Consider the following 17,090-nt stretch of genomic DNA (forward strand, 5'->3'; position numbering starts at 1 on the left):
AAGCTAAAAAGAAAAGCCAACCATCTCCTTTAAGTCACACAGAGCTGTGCTTTACATGTGCATGGATAAACTGTACTAAAGAAGCAATAATCAGTACTTACTAGGTTATGTGGCAGCAACAAATACCCCCCAAATCACAAGGACTTAAAAGAACAAAGGCTTATATCTCTCACATACTTCATATCTACACTGCTCAGCGGGAGCAGAGGACTCTGCTCATTATAATTACTCAGGGACTCAGGCTTCTATAAGTGCCTATACCTGATACCCCATGTCAAAACAATGCTGCATGGTTTCCCACAACAGAGAAAGAAAGGAGGCCTTATCACTTAAGGGCTGCTGTTCAGAAGTTGGTCACTATTCTCATTCACATTACATTGACCATTGCAAGTCACATGCCCATGCCCAATTTCAAGGAATTGCCAATTCAGGAGGCAACAAGTAGAAATTTGTATGAGCCTTAGAATAGTCTAGTACTAATAAAGTATGTACTACAGATTCCTCACACGCTAGATAGCTGAATGACTGAGTGGGAATGGAATGGAATGGAATGGAATGGAATGGAATGGAATGGAATGGAATGGAATGGAATGGAATGGAATGGAATGGAATGGAATGGAAATAAATGCCAGACACAAGATACCCTGGTAAAAATGGTAACTATATCTCTTTTGCTCAGGCCTGTGGTGTTGGCAGGATGGGCAAGTGTTGTGGCATTCACACTGCCAGAAAGTTTGGGAGTCACCAATGAGATCAGAAGTGGCATGATAAACAGTACAAGAAAGCCTGTTTGGCAAAGCCCTGAAGGCCAAGCCTTTTGGATGTGATTCCCAGGCAAAAGGACTTCTGCTGGGAAATGTAAAGGATGAAGCTAAATTCTGCCATCAGGAAGTGTGTCGGGATCCAGCTTATCAAGAATGGTAAAGAAATCACAGCCTTTGTACCAATGATGGTTGTTTGAATTTTATTAAGAAAAATTATGAAGTATTGGTTGCTGGATTTGGTCATAAAGGTCATACTGTTGGTGACATTCCTGGAGTTTGCTTTAAGATTGTCAGAAAGCCCATGTCTCTCCTTAGGCCTTATACGAAGACAAGAAAGAAAGACCAAAATTATAAGTTTTGATGATGAAAACACAGTATTAATAAATTTTTGTATTTCTAAATAAATAAATGGTAGCTATCATCATTATTGTCATCATTATTATTCTAATTTTATAACCCTGCAAGGTAATAGTATACTCTCCATAGATAAATAACACTGAAACACAAAGAGATTAAGAAACTTACTCAAGGCTATACAAACTACAAGATATTTATTGAACTATTATCTGTATTTTCATTAGAGCATTCTATGTATCTAAAAATCCTTAGTGTGATTCTAAGCTTATCTTTCCAAGGATATTTTTCACTCATCCCCTTGCTGCAAGTCACAATTTACCTAAACTACTCTTATTCTTCACAATGCTACTCTTTTTGCTTCAATTCACATTATTTCCTGCTCTTGGAACAGCCTCTTCTCCCTATCCATACATCTAAGTTGCACTGATCCTTCAAAATATGCTCAGAAATCCATTTCTTCCATGAAACTTTTCCCCATCCTCTCCAACAATCCTTTTCCTCCTTCTGATTGGCTATAATTCCTTATTGTTGCCTATGCCAGCATTGTATTTCTCCCACCTCACTGTGAGCTCCATGAAGGCAGGACTTTCATCTGTATCTCCTAAATGTATGTGAATTTTACTGTACAGAGTGTGGGGTGCAGGGTATGCCATGGAACCTAATATTCTTGAAATTGCACTAGATCTGATTCTGACATTTCACCCCACCTTTATGGCTAGTCTGGTAGGAAATTCAGTAGTGGTCATTATTTAGACCTTTCCTCCCTCAAGCCCTATGCATGTCCCAGACATGAGAAAATCATTCCCAGAAGGCCTCTGGTTTGGGTTCCCATGAATCGAGGCTAACATGTGCATGGTCTCTTAATGTCCAGCTCTGTCCAGAGAGGGTATGTGCAAGTCCTAAGCCTGTGCTTACGGAAGACAGACCAAGCAGCCATCCCTTTTCTGCCCACCCTTTCAAGCTCTTGTCTCCTCTCCAGGTTCCTGAGAGGGAGGTAGCTATGGAATCAAAGGCCATGAGAACTCCCTAGCTTTTAGTGAAATCACCTCCACTCTCTTGTGTTGCTTTGCTCTCTTTCTCACTTCTCCTACCTCCTACATAATTCCCTTGTACCAGGAACCAATTCTAGCATGTAATAATTACAAAAGTTCCATCAAAAGATTGATGGTACTTGAGGGGCTCAAAAGGGTGAGCAACACATGTAATTTACCTGTTGGAAATGGCTAAACAGCACTTCCCCAAAACCTGAATAGGATTGTCTGCCACCAGACAGCTCAGGGCACTTTATTGCCTCCTGTTGGCCAAACACCTGAACAGCTGAAGGCTATTCCCCAAACTGACAATGCTTCTGTACCCTTTGAAGCCCTACCCTTTGAAGTGTATTATTCCATCTTGCCTTAGGACATATTGTGTTTAATAAATACCATGGGGTCCTTAGACAAGGGTAGTCTTCTAGCTCCTTCAACTGAAGATCCTCTGACCCCCAATGCCTTTCAAAATTATCTTTTGTCTCTAGACTCCTTCTTAATCATCTACTCAAAGCCCTTTTCTCCAGAATGCTGAACCCTTTGTAAGGCTGGGACAAGAACTCCAGCACCCTTGTTTCAGTTTCCAGAATACCAAGCCAAGAAAGGAAGAAAAAACACATTCTGAAGTGTGCAACTTCCACTCCCTGCCCTGCACTAAACCCCCTCAGGCTGAGAAGGTAAAAATACTGTATATCTCCTTAAATGTGGACAGAAAGACACATAAGAACAGAATTTCAATAAATTGTCTAATTATACAAGCTTATAGACACCCTTGGGTTGATCTGCACAAAGGAGCTCTCTCCACTTGATTAAAGGCATGATGTGGAGATAATCCAGGAACTACAACAGGGCAGGTCAATTAGATGAACCAGTATGAAAGCTGTTAATACACCTACTGACAGAGCTGGCAATACTGTGTGCAATAATGTGCAACAACACTGGCAATTTGCTTATAGACATACAGAAGTTTAAAATGGCAGAATTCTATTTAATGGGGCCCAATCAGTAAAAGTAAGCTTTGAGGGGCTGTTTAAAAATATGACTGAAATAAATAAGTGGTTGATGGTTGCTTCACTAATATATATATATATATATATATATATATATATATATATATATATTAACTTGTTTTGTTTAAAATAAAAATATTGATATATGAGCTCACATATATAATGTATTTGCCATTAATTCTGCAATTCCAAGGATGTTCCATTTTGAGATTTTCTTGGTCTCAAGTTCATAGACTTAAAGAGATCTCTGAAACCTCTGGAATTTTATGCAAATTTAAAAGAAAGAAGTCAGGGATTTTATCAGATTGTCCAGGAAGTATATAGTCCGAAAAGATGGTGTTCAACATATATACATGCATTTCTAAACTCCCTCTTTATTTTGTCCTATTTTCTATCTAAGTTAAAAAAATAAATTAGAAAATTAGCCAGCAGACTTAAAATTGACACATGATTTGAAGTGCTCCATTTAAGAACCACCTATAATGACATTGTGTTTCGTTTTGCAAACTTAGTCCAAATGAGAATTTCAAATCACTGGAGTTCTAATGTAAAAGAAAGTGTAGCACAGAATTCTAAGTAAGAGCTGTGGCAATATTCGAGCGGGATAGTATAAAGAAAGCTTAAGCTAGAAGGATTGTAAAAACTGCTGCAAGTTAAGGTCACTTCATTCCTGTAAATAAGAGGGAACTCTTTGGAGATGTCAGAGAAATAAAAGACCACCAACTATTAGCGAACTCACTGTATGGTTGATGGAGTAATCTCCAACATCAGAAACAAAATTGAGGTGATGTGAAAGGTTGGCAAAATGTTTACACCTCTTCAAAGAAAGCAAGTTGAAAGCTGGTGATTAAGTTGAAAAGCAAGTTGAAGCATTTCTCCCTCAGTGAAAATGGTAAAAGTAGGAGCAGCCCCTAGAACCACTGACTCCCACTCTCTGCTTAGAGGGAGGATGTAACTCCTTGGGTCCAGGTCTCTACAACCCCTAGAGCAGAGGCCCTTGGTTTAGTTTCTGCAGGAACATAAATAATGAGGGCTGTTAATGTGTAAGCTTCCTGATGGTCGGGCATAATCATAGCAACTGGATTATTTCATGGAATCTTCATAATAACCAAGGGAATCCTGCATTTATAACATTTTACAGAAAAGTGAGTCAGAGATGTTAACTAATTTTCCCAAGGTTAAGTGGAAGAGATAGATTTTGTACTTAAGTACTTGAGTACTTGGCTACTACTCAAGACTGCCTCCTACCCCTGTCTCTTTCTGCACTACATTTCCAACACCAAGTACAATGATCTTCAAGTAGTTAAGTGTTCAGATATTTGTCAAGTGAGGGAGTGAGACCCACATATGGTTTTGCTGGCACACTAGCTCTAACTTCACCCATTTTCCTGCTATCTAAAGAGGCATGGCAGCATGCGAGAAGGCCATTCTTCTAAGAAAACACATGAGTTTGCATATATAAATGTAGGTGCATTCTTCAACTTGAATACTCTCACATTCTTTCAATTGTTAGTAACCAGCACATTATAATAACACCAGAGTTGAGCGAATGGAGCCTGGTTGCTCTGTATAATGGCTCCCCAGAACTGTCTATAGAGAAGGATCCAGCAGAGATGAGGTAACAGGACCTGCTAGTTCTTGACCTGCATCCTTCCTTCCTTTCTCCAAGAGTCACAGAATACAGGGACTATGGCTGCCCACCTAGGTCTACATTTCCAGAACTCAGAATTCTCTTGCACCATGTGTGGCCGCATCATTAACTTCTTCCAGGTAAAACATGAGGAAAGGTGTCATGTGCCATTTGTAGGCTGGTCCTTGAAATCTTACACCGGGACTTCCCCACACAGCCACCTCCATGCAAGCTGTAAGATCTAAGCTCAAGTAGGTCAGAAGGACAATCCCTCCCGCCTTGCTACTCTCAAGACCTTACCAGAAATGCAGACTCACTAAAGGGCCCCCTCCCAGAATCTGAAGATGCATTTACAAAGCTCCACAGAGTACCGATTTTTATGTTGGAGGAGGACTGAACTAGGAGATGTCAGAGAAGTCAGAGGAAGGGAAGCCTGTGGACTCCTTCTCAGAAGGATCTCTAGAGTAGAGCTGCCCAGCAAGCTGGCACACCCAACTCAGACTGTTTCATAAGAGAAAAACCAACTTCCATCTTTTCTAAGCCACTTGATTACTGTCTTATTGAGTCTCTCCGTGAGAGCAGCTTAGCCTTACCCTGACTAACAATGAGAAAATAGTCTACTTTTAGAGAACAGCAGGGAAAACCTTTGAGGAAAGTATAAGGACACAAGCCAAAGGGATTTCAATCCTCTACTTCTGACAATGCATTTGAAGAACATGGTTATCAGTGTGTGCTTATTGTACAGCCCAGGTGTCAGGTAGGGTTCCTTACCCCTTCCAGGTCTGGTTAAGATTGACTCAAATCTCAATTCTAAGACTTGCTAAAAGCTGAGAACTTTCTCTTTGACTTCTGTGAATTCCCGGGGACTTCTCCCCATTTTCCTCAGCCTCTGGTGTCTGCATTAAATTGAACACTGCCTTGGGTTCATCCCCTATCAACCTGGATTGGAAGCCTAGCTCCTCCCTCAGAGCCTCCCTCCCCAAGAATCCCATGAGTTTAGAAACATTGTTAAATATTTGGGACAATACACGGAGAAGTCTTCTATGGCCTTAGTCACCTATCTGGATCCCTCAAATTGCCTCCCCGTTTACTTCCTTTCCTTCCCCTGGAACATAGAGAACATTTCAAACAAGGGGGTGAGGGTGGAGAGGAAGGAATACAATAGCAGGGTACAGAAATCCACTAAGGTTTGGAAATGACTTTGTTATTCCCAGACAGCTAAGCCATTTCTTCTACTTTCCCATAGCCTGTCGTCTTTAGTCCCGGCTCCCTACCCTTAGCAGCCTCACCTGATGTCCAAGGAGCCACAACATATCTTATCCTGAATTAATGTATAGACAGTCATTCAACCACCGTTTATTATTCATCTGCTACATGCAGGCACTTTCCTAGGCACAGAGGATAGTTGGGCCAGAATACCTGAACTCTGCCTCAAGGATTTGAATGCCTATGGGGGAAAGTGGCTCAAATATTGATGATTATGAAACACCATGGCTACAGTGATGATTATGAAACACTATGGCTACAGGTGAAGGAGGCTGCATGACACAGGAGTCAGGTGATGGCAACCAGGAGAGCATTCCAAAGCCTAGAACTGTGTGTGCATTAGGCTGTGTGTGCATTAGGCTGGAGAGTGAGGTCTCCTCAGAGTTAACGAGTAATATTCTAGTGTGTGCAGTAGGGGAAGGTGTGAATGGGGCATGGTGTGGATGGGGCAGAAGAAGGCTAAAAAATGAAGTTGACCAGGTGGGCAGAGCAAGGTCACTAAAGGCTTCTGTACATACCAAGGGCTGAGCTTGATTGTACCTTTGGAAGTCTGATGAAATCAATGGACAACTTTTCTGAAAAATCTTTTTCTAGGTGTAAAATACAATGCATAAGATTACAAAAGGAGTTGAGTGCATTACAATTCAATTCTATCTTGCTGAGCATCCCAGTAAAGAACACCTGAAGGTGATGAAGTTCCAGAAAGCTGGGCAGTGACATGATCTTATCTTCATTTCAGAAAGAGTATTCAGAGCTCAGTGGGGTGGAGTGAAAAGAAATGAGACTAGAAGTTGAAGGACTAGTCTGAAAGTTGTTAAATAACTGAGAAGGTCTTAGTGAAAAGAAGGTCTTATCTCTATTATTATTATTATTATTATTATTATTATTATTTGCATCATCCTTCTAAATCAGTGGTTCTTAACTCTGTAAAGCCCAGAATCTTCATTAATATTAAATATTTTGTAAAATACATTTTACCTGACCATTGGAATAGAATAGAGAACCCAGACATTGACCCAAACCACTACGCTCAACTAATATCTGACAAACGAAGCAAGAACATACAAGGAGTCAAGATAGACTTTTCAATAAATGGTGTTGGGAAAATTGAACAGATACATACAAAAAAAATGAAACTAGACCACCAACCTACACCATACACAAAAATAAACTCAACATGGATAAAGGACTTAGAGGTAATACAGGAAACCATAGAAATATTAGAGGAATCCACAGGCAGCAAAATCTCAGACATATACTGAAGTAATATCCTCACTGATGCTGCTCCTAGGGCAATGGAAACTAGAGAGAAAATAAACAAATGGGACTACATCAAAATAAAAAGCTTCTACACAGCAAAATAAACCATCAACAAAACAACAAGAAAGCCCACTGCAGGGGGAAACATATTTGCCAGTGTTATTACAGATAAGGGTTTAATCTCCAACATTTACAGAGAACTCATACAACTTAACAAAAGGAAAATAAACAACCTAATCAAAAAATGGGCAACAGACCTAAATAGATACTTTTCAAAAGAGGACATAAGGAAGGCCAAGAAACATATGAAAACATACTCAAGGTCACTAATCATCTGAGAGATGCAAATCAAAAACAATGCAGTACCATCTCACACCTGTCAGAATGGCAATCATCAACAAATCAACAAATGACAAGTGCTGGCAAAGATGGGGGGAAAAAGGAACTCTCACGCACTGCTAGTGGGGATGCAGACTGGTGCAGCCACTGGGAGAACAAACAGAATGGCATTTCCTCAAAAACTAAAAATGGAACTTTCATATTTATTATTCTTTGCATCATCCTTCTAAATCCCAAGAAGCTAGAAATACCAATCAGAAAGGATATATGCACCCCTATGTTCACAACAGCACAATTCACCATAGCTAAGATTTGAAAAAAGCCTAAGTGCTCATCAGCAGATGAGTGGATTAAAAAACTGTGGTACAGCTCCACAATGGAATACTATGCTATGGTAAAAAAGGAGTTCTTACAATTTGCAATAGCATGGATGGAACTAAAGAGCATTATGCTAAGTGAAATAAGCCAGTCAGAGTAAGATAAATATCACACAATCTCACTCATTTGTGGAATATAATGAACAACATAAACGGATGAACAAAAACAGATCCAGAGACAGAGAAGCATTGATCAGACCATCAAACCTCAGAGGGAAGGTAAGGAAGGGTGGAGATAAGGGGAAGAGATCAACCAAAGGACTTGTATGCATGCATATAAGCCTAACCAAGAGACACAGACACCAGCGGGGTGAAAGCATGAGTGGGGGGTGGGAGGTAATGGCAGAGGTATGTAATAACTTAATCAATAAACAAAAAAATAAAAAGAAACTTTTTACCATTCTTAGACAAAATTTAATGATAATATAACTTACCTACATGTCTTTTTTACACCTTTAAGAACAAAGAAATTTAAGGTAACTTTGAGTAAAAACATGTATTTCAAAATGCCACTTCTCAGGCACCACGAGGCTAGCAGATATAATGACGTCATCAGCACCCATCTCCAGACTCTGAGAGAGCCACAGCTCAAAGCTGATCAATGCAAATGTGCTCAGTTAGCAACGGCAGCTCCTCAAGGACCATTGCCATTGCAATGAGAGTTCCTCTAAACAGTGAAAAACTCAAATTCCAATATAAAACACAATGCAATCTTTTGATCATTTACACAGCAGTTACATTTTTAGAAAAGCCAGCTTCTACTTAAAACCACGTGAAAATGCTTCTCATTCACAAGCATGATGAAGTGAGGTTCTAGATTCAGATCACTGTACCCAGATTTGTCATCTATATGAATGGCCCGTGGGGCACAGAAAAGACTCATGGGTTGGGGGACCAATTTATTGATGTGCTTCTCTGTTCCATGACTGCAGGTGTCCAACATCCCTGGGCCTAGTCCATTTTCATTGTAAAGTCCCAAAACATTCCCCAGCAAAGTGGTGAAATACTATCTATATGTATATAAAAACCTAATATGCAAAATGCCCCCCTCAGGAATTCGAATAACCAGGAGTTTGATCATTCGCTATGATATGTGCTGACCACCAGGGGGAGGCACGGAAGGAAGGAAAGCCTTGGTCAGCAGCCAGCAGCCACTAGGGGTCCAATCTGTGCACGAATTTTGTACACTGGGCCTCTAGTATTAGATAATGCCATTTCTGTTGAGAATCATAAGTATAAAGTAGGCAGGATCTGAGAGAGCAAGCTAGCACTGGGAAGAGTGGAATGGGATGGAGCACAACTAAGAGAACTGCCAATTTCATAACGTTTCTGAAGCCTATTTCTAAAAAGGGAAAGGTGAAGGGTACTTATAAAATACCTCATGCCTTAACAAATTTTCTCTTCATCCATATCCAAATTTGGTTAATGCCTGAGACTTAAAAAAATAAAAATAAATAAATAAATAAGAGGCATTTGATGCATCAGCTTCTTCAACTGCACCAAAGGGGGGAATTACCCTTCGACCCCTGTAGCCAGTTACTAATGACCTGCAGCATGAGATTGGATGACTTTTCTCATTAGTGCATGTCTACGCTGCAAATGTTATTGCCAGTCAGCCGATTATAAAAGCATAAAGAGAAAGTAATTAGCACAATCATTTTACATAGAATAAATTTTAGTGCAGCCGGTTTGTCAGAGATGTAATTTCATGGGATCACAGCCATGCATTAATGGAGTTATGGGAAACTACTTATTTGTTATTTGAAACCAAGTCCTTATCTCTGGCCAGTTAGTACCTGATGCAAAGGTGACCAAGGGCATGGGTCTGCCTGCTCTGCTGTCCACTTTGACTTTGTCATCTTGCACAAGTGCTGACTGGCACTCCCAGCCAGCCAGTTCATGGGGGAGGCTGTTTATTCCAAGCAGAGTAATTTCCAGGGTTCCATGAGCATGGATGACTCAGGGAAAATTGCTAGAATTTAAATTCAAAATGTATATATGAGTCTCCTGTGGTGATGGGACTGTTCAGTATGTTGGCTTGGGTGGTAGATACAGAAACTACCCTGTGATAAAATTCTATAGAGCTAAATGCACACACACATACAAGTATGTGCACACACACACAAATGAGTACAAATAAAATGAGGAACTCTGAGTAAGATTGGAGAATTGTACCAAAGTCAATACCTTAGTTGTGATATTACACTAAAATGCATTGCAAACTGTTACATTGAAAAGAAACTGAATAAAGGGAAGAAGAGAGTTCTCTGTACTACTTCTTATAGCTGAGCATCAATCTACAACTATATAAATTTTTTTAAATGCACTTGTGTTTGGTGATGACTAAACCTCAAGACAATTCCTAATTCAGAGAGACTTCCAATGATCCCCTAATTTGGAAACCAGCCATCTGTTCTGTTTCTAGCAGTGGCGGCTAGGCAGTCAGATTTAGCCTTCTCTAATCCTGTCAACTTGGTTCATATTAGAAATAATTACTCTCATGGGTGAGCTAATGGTGAAATCCGAGTATTTAAATTTTCATACAAAGAAAATATAGGAGTTAGTGTTTTATTAGCTTCTTTTAAATATCAGTGATCTCAAATACAATACCATATCAAAAATCTTCATCTCCAAATGGAGCTATTTCTCAATGCAATCTCATGAGGTAACCAAGCAAAATTTATCTGAGTGCCATGTTTAGCCTTAGCTACAAGTTTTCCACCCCTGATAAAAACTACAGACGGAATTTAGAATCACTCAGGGGGAAATCAACAACCATATGTCTAGGATGGTATGAACTCTCATCTAAGTCTATGCCATGAGCTCTTCTATGAAGGGCTCCTTGACCAATGATGTTAAGGAAGTGCTTCCTTTCATATTCATCTGTCCACCTCTCTGGTGGGTTGAATAGTGCTCCCCCCCAAAAAAAGAAATACACACATACACACACACACACACACACACACACACACACACACACACATATATACACACACACACACACACACACATCCAGAATCTCAGAATGTGATCTTATTAGTACTTAAGTTAAAATGGGATCATACTGGATTAGTGTGGGCCCTAAACCCAAAGACTGATATTCTTATAAGAGGAGAAGAGGAGAAGACACACAGAGACAAAGAGGGAAGAAGTCCATGTCAGGACAGGGCAAAGACCAGAGAGATATGGCTGTGAGCCAAGGAGCACTAAAAAACTGCAAGCAAAGCCCTAACTGGTTTGGCTCAGTGGATAGAGCATCAGTCTGAGGACTGAAGGGTCCCAGGTTTGATTCCAGTCAAGGGCATGTACCTTAGTTGTGGGAGGGGGGGTGGGGAGGCAGAGGGAGAGAGGACTGAGGAGTGCAAGAGGCAACTGATGGATATTTCTCTCTCATCAAGGTTTCTAACTCTCTCTCTCCCTTCCTCTTTGTAAAAAAATCAATGAAAATATATTTTTTAAAAAAAAGACTGCAAGCAAGCCCCAGAAGCTAGGAGAGAGGCCTGGGCAGAGCTTGTGGAAGGAGCCAACCCTTTCATTTCAAAATTCTGACATGCTAAATTGTGAGGGGATAAATTTGTGTTGTTTGAAGCCACCCAGTTTGTGGTACTTCCTTGTGGAAGCTCTAGGAAATGAATAATACCTCCCATCTCAGTGCTCCACAATCTCTGTTAGTGGGTTGCAAGTGTTGAGAAGTCTGGAAATACTCCAAATGTGTTTGATCATGGAACATTTCCCCTGATATAACACCTGTTAGTCTTTCATGGAACATATGTAAAAATGATACTTTCACACGTCGATGTGTGTGAGTCATTTGAAGGTTTTACTAAAATGACTATCCTGATTCAGCTAGTCTGAGGTGGGGCCTGAGATTCTGCTTTTCTAAGAAACTCCCAGATGCTGCTGATGCTACTAGTCCTTGGGTCACACTTGGAGAGGAGGTTCATACACTGGGAGGCAAGGGGCCAGCGTGAGTAATCTTCAAGGGTCTTTCCACTTCCAAAATGATGACCTCGCCTTGTGCGCTAGATCGATTTCTGCTCCCAGCTTTCATCATCAAGAACGTGGCAGTGTCTCTGGCCACAGCACGTAGAGAAACGTCCCCGCCTCACTGAGGTCAGCTGAGCCATGTGCCTTGCTTTGAGTCATGGAATACTCATGGATGAAGACCACACACCAGGAATATTAGCTGATGAGGCCCCAGAATGAAGAAATATAAAATAAAAAAAAAAGACCTAAACCCAACGAAAAGACTGGAGCCCAGCCTACACCAGCCTAATCGCAGGCCACCTGTGAGCTTATGAAAAGAGAATATGTGTTTTCTGTTGTAAGCTACTGAGGTTTTAGATTGTTGTTTATACAGCAAAAACAAAAACAAAAAACTGACGAATATGCCATCTTGGTCTTCTCTCCATCCACCCATAGCTATGGGTGCAAACATTTATCTGGAAGCCAGGAGCATTTATTGACTGTCAACCATCTACCAGTACAGGGAGGTAGAAGGTATGATTCCTACTCAGAGAACTGGCAGTCCAGCCTACGGGAAAAGTGGCTTACAAATGAAAGGATAAATTGCAGCGTGAAATTGTACAGATTAAGAGTAATATGTATAAGTTTGGCGTATTCTAAGTAGGCTGGAGTTGTCAGAGAAAGTTATGGATAGACTCTGGGCCGGTGAGGAGAGAGGAGAATTCATTTTAAAGAGATGAAGATGTCTTCTGGAAAATAGGCTCTAATGGAGTAAAATGCCACAAGCTATCAAAGTATTGATTGCAAAATTCAAACCACCTTTCCTGACCATTATGGGAAAGCTCAGAGACATTATTATACTGCACAGGCCATTTGTGACCATTTGGAAGAGAAAGAACATTCTTCTTGTGCATTATTCAGTCCTGGCACGGTCACAATTGGAGGCGCAATGAGGAGCCCGCCAGGGGCTGGCTTTCAGTAGCCAGGACAAAGTGAAGGCGGGGAGGACAAAGTGAAGGCGGGGAGGCCAGTGGGCTGCCAGCGGGAGTCGGTGCATGTTATTTGCCCAGTGGAACTGACAGAGGGTGAGAAATATTGGAGCATGAGAAAAAGTGCTTTGCACCAAATTACTTTTTATTCCTCGCTTAATAAAAACTTCCCTGGTTGTCTTCAGTGATCACGGCTGGGCCCATGAGTCGTAGATCATAAGTGCATGCATAGAGCAATTCTTCTGATGAGGTGCTGGGGATTAGGGGCATTTGGGAGGGAAGATCGAATCTATGCAGTGACTAATACCCAGTGCCAGGGGCCTGCCAACCTGCAGGACTTCAACAATCATCCACAGGGAAGCGAGGGGATGGCCCCCCGGAACAACAAGGATTATAATGGTTGTAAAGATATACTTCGGCCAAAACCGGTTTGGCTCAGTGGATAGAGTGTCAGCTTGCAGATTGAAAGGTCCCAGGTTCGATCCCGGTCAAGGGCATGTACATTGGTTTGCTGGCACATCCCCAGTAAGGGATGTTCATGAGGCAGCTGGTCGATTTTTCTCTCATCAATGTTTCTAGCTCTCTAACCCTCTCCCTTTCTCTCTGTGGAAAATCAATAAAATATATATATTTTTAAAAAATGATATACTTTGAAAATATTGCCCCTGTATCCTCAGTTTATAGGCTAGAAAACTGAGACCCCAAGGAAAGCGATTCACCCGGCTTCATCAGTGGAAGCAGAACAGGAACCTCAGGCTCAGGACTCCCTGGCCATTGTTTTCCCACGTGCAGCAAGAGGTCTCAGAGTGATGGAGGAAGCTGAGCCTCCTTTTGTCCCAGCCCCATTGGGGTCTGACGTGCCTGCTCGCAGGCCTGTCTCTGCAGAAGCATCTTGGAGGCAGTCATTCTGGGGAAGAAGCACAGAACACACAAAGCCTAGCCAAGGTCAAGGGAAAGGGGGGGTCAGGTGTAGTGGGGCCTGCACTCCTCAGATTGCCCTCTGATTCCTCATCAGTGCCTCCTCCTCTCCAAAACTAGACCAGACTTATCAGAATCTAGAAAGAAATGGTGATAACCAATAATATAACAGCTGACATTTACACTGAGTGGACAAATTGTTATGATTTCTCAATGCATAATAATCTGGCCATTCAGTATATATATATATACTAGAGGCCTGGTGCACAAAATTTGTGCATGGGGGTGTGTGTCCCTCAGACCAACCTGCACCCTCTCCAATATGGGACCCCCTCGAGGGATGTCTGACTAACCATTTAGGTCCAATCCCAGTAGATCAGAGATCATAATCATATGGCCATTCAGTGCAATGAACACTTCATGTGAATTATCTCATTCAACCTCACCAAACCCCATATTACAGATGAGGAAACTGAAACAAAGATATTATGTAACCTGCCCAGGGCCTCAATGAGCACTTGTAGAGGCGGGAAGGTTTGACGGAAAAAGTTTTGACTCCAGGGCTCTTGCTTATAACCTGGTTGGTTATAATACTGGTTGCTCCACCACCGAAGCACACCTCTGAGCCACAGGACAAACCTTGCACATGTGAGCATGGGCACAAACAGTCTCCTCCCTCCAGCCCACACAAGAGAATTCCTTTGCCCAACCCTTTGCTCTCAGAAAGATCACCTTACCATGCAGGATTTGAGAATGGACAGGGTTCTGGCTGGATCAAAAGAAAGAAAATCAGGAAGTACCAAATCTGATAGTGAGCTGCAAAATGTGAAATAGTAAAGAATGGAGGAGGATGAAAGGAGGTAGAGGCAGGAGGGTCTAGGAACAGGAGCGAGTGAACACAACAACTCCAGGCAGCGTGGGACGCAGAGAACTGAGCGGTGGGCATGAGAAACGCTGCTGGGGGATGAAGTGCTTCAGCAGACAGAGGCAAACCACAGAATTCCTCTGGTAATGAACTTGTACTTCAGCAAACATGGCACCCACAGTTCCAGAGCTAAAAAACGATTTGAATGCTCCACAAATCAGACCGAAGTGTACAATTTCAACAGGTTCATATCTGTTAAGAAACAGATTGCAGAAAGCATCCCCATGTCCAAATTCAGTACTTCAACTCTGCAAAGGATAAAAGGGTCCTCGGGGGACCTGCAAATCCAGATCGAGAGCAAGAAAGGAGAAAATGGCAGGAGAAAAAAGGCCACAGCACATAGCTGACGCCCTCCGGGGACTTCCTGCACCAGCTGGAGGCTCTGAGCAGGTGCAATTTGCAGCATTTCTAGTGAAGACAAAGGCAGAGAAATGTTGTTGGTTCTGTTCTCGTGATCCTAAGGTGTCCCTACTTTGGAGAAGCCTGAGAAAAACAGATTATACATCCTAGCTCCAATGGAAAGATTAGGAAAATAGAAACCAGGAATTGGCAATAGATGACATAGATTAACTTCAAGAACATTGCAGCAAAGGCAGGTCTGTCCACGGGGGAAGGGAAGATTTCAGTCTGGCTCTCTGAAGCAGCAAGGGATCCCAAGCTGTGAATTTGGGAGATGAGAGAAGAAGCCTTGCAGGCTACAGGGAGCGCATGGAGAAAAGGTGTGCAGAGGTCTGAACACCCAGCTTCTGGGTTGCTTAGCAACCCCTCTCAGAGAGATTAAGCCATGAGTCTTTCAGACTCTGTAGCGAGTTCTTTGTTGAAAGTAGCAGAATTGTGTGTGAGTTGCCAAAGACTTACTTTGGCTTTCAGAAGTGACAAGCTCGCCACCAGAGGCAGTCAGTCACCAAAGTTTATTAAGGTTCAACTATGAGCTGCCCTGGAGGGATTTAAAAGAAACGGGAGACAGCCCCAATCAATCTCAAAGAGTTCACTACCCAAAGGTGTAGTTACTGAAAAGAAATACATCCACCTCCCAGGGCATTTTAATTAAGTTGTGTGTCCTGGAAATGCAATGGGTTATTTTATTTGTTTTTGTGCATATGTGTTCTCATATCCAATTTAGTGTAAAGAAATCCAACTTTTCTCTGCAAATACAGCACCTAAAGCAAAGGAGGAACAGAAGTCAGCTAGCTTCCACGAATTAGGGTAGCAAAATCTTATGTGACCTAATCGAGCTATTTCCATCCTATGTCACTGCTATTTGAAGATGCTCCCTATAGAAAGAGGAATCAATTCCAGCATAGAGCACACAGCATTGAGAAGAAAATAGCAGAAATGTTAACTGCAGCAACCCACGACAGAGAATTAGAGACAAGGAAGGCCAAGAACGCTCTAGAAATAAGATGACTTCCAGACAGAGGGAACTCTCGACTGGATTTGAGAAGACAATGTGTGTAGCCTGTTGGTTTCGGAGCAGGTAGACGGTACTGCGAGAGTCCCTAGTCCTATGGATTTGTCAGAGAATGACGCGATCACAGCTGGCACCTCTAGGGTGAGAGCATCCTTTCTCCACCAGTACTGAGAAGGGGCACACAGGGCCATCCTTCTCACAACACTTCATGCGGCACAGTGTGAGCCCAACCCACTGTAGGCTCCTTAAAGAAAGCCAAGGGAAGGGGGGCATCCCAAACATGAAACTTCCTCATGTGCCAATCCGACCTGTCATAATGCACGGTGGCTTTCATTTCATTTGGTAAATAAGGAGTGACAGTACCAAGATGGTGAAGTAATATGTTCAGCCTCCATTCCCACGTGGAACCATTCGATGGTGGTCCATGAATGAAACAGCTCTGAGGCAGCTCAGGAGCCCGGGTACGAAGCTCCAATAGCACAATGGGACAGCAATCTGAGAATAACAGCACCAAAAGCTTAGGAAGAACCATTTCATCTTGCTTGCACCATCCTATATCCCAGGCCAGCACTGCTTGGCACCAAGAGAGAATTTTATGGCCCACCAGAGTTGTCAGTGGATAAAGGCAAGTGGGGTGAGCACCCAGCTTCCCCAGCCTCTCAGGGCAGCACTGCATGAAGGGTCCCTGTTGATTTCATCTCACACAGAGACTAGCAAAGCTGAGCTGTTTTGAGATGTCTACAAACAAGGACATAGGGAAGGGACTACCAGTATCCCGTGGGGGGAGCTGCCTTTTCCCAGTGGCCAGCTATGTGGAGGACCCCTGCAGCTTTTACCCCTGAGGGAAACC

At 42.2% G+C, this 17,090-nt stretch overlaps 1 pseudogene across 1 annotated transcript; it reads left to right on the forward strand.

Annotated features, from left to right (window-relative positions):
* The first annotated feature begins 697 nt into the window (after nt 1-697).
* LOC311626303 (small ribosomal subunit protein uS12-like) lies at nt 698-1,145 on the forward strand (annotated as a pseudogene). The gene has a single exon. The product of its transcript is annotated as a small ribosomal subunit protein uS12-like (transcript).
* Nucleotides 1,146-17,090: the final 15,945 nt, after the last annotated feature.

Source organism: Pipistrellus hanaki, assembly GCF_964339955.1.
Source record: "Pipistrellus hanaki genome assembly, chromosome: 8".
Classification (NCBI taxonomy): domain Eukaryota; kingdom Metazoa; phylum Chordata; class Mammalia; order Chiroptera; family Vespertilionidae; genus Pipistrellus; species Pipistrellus hanaki.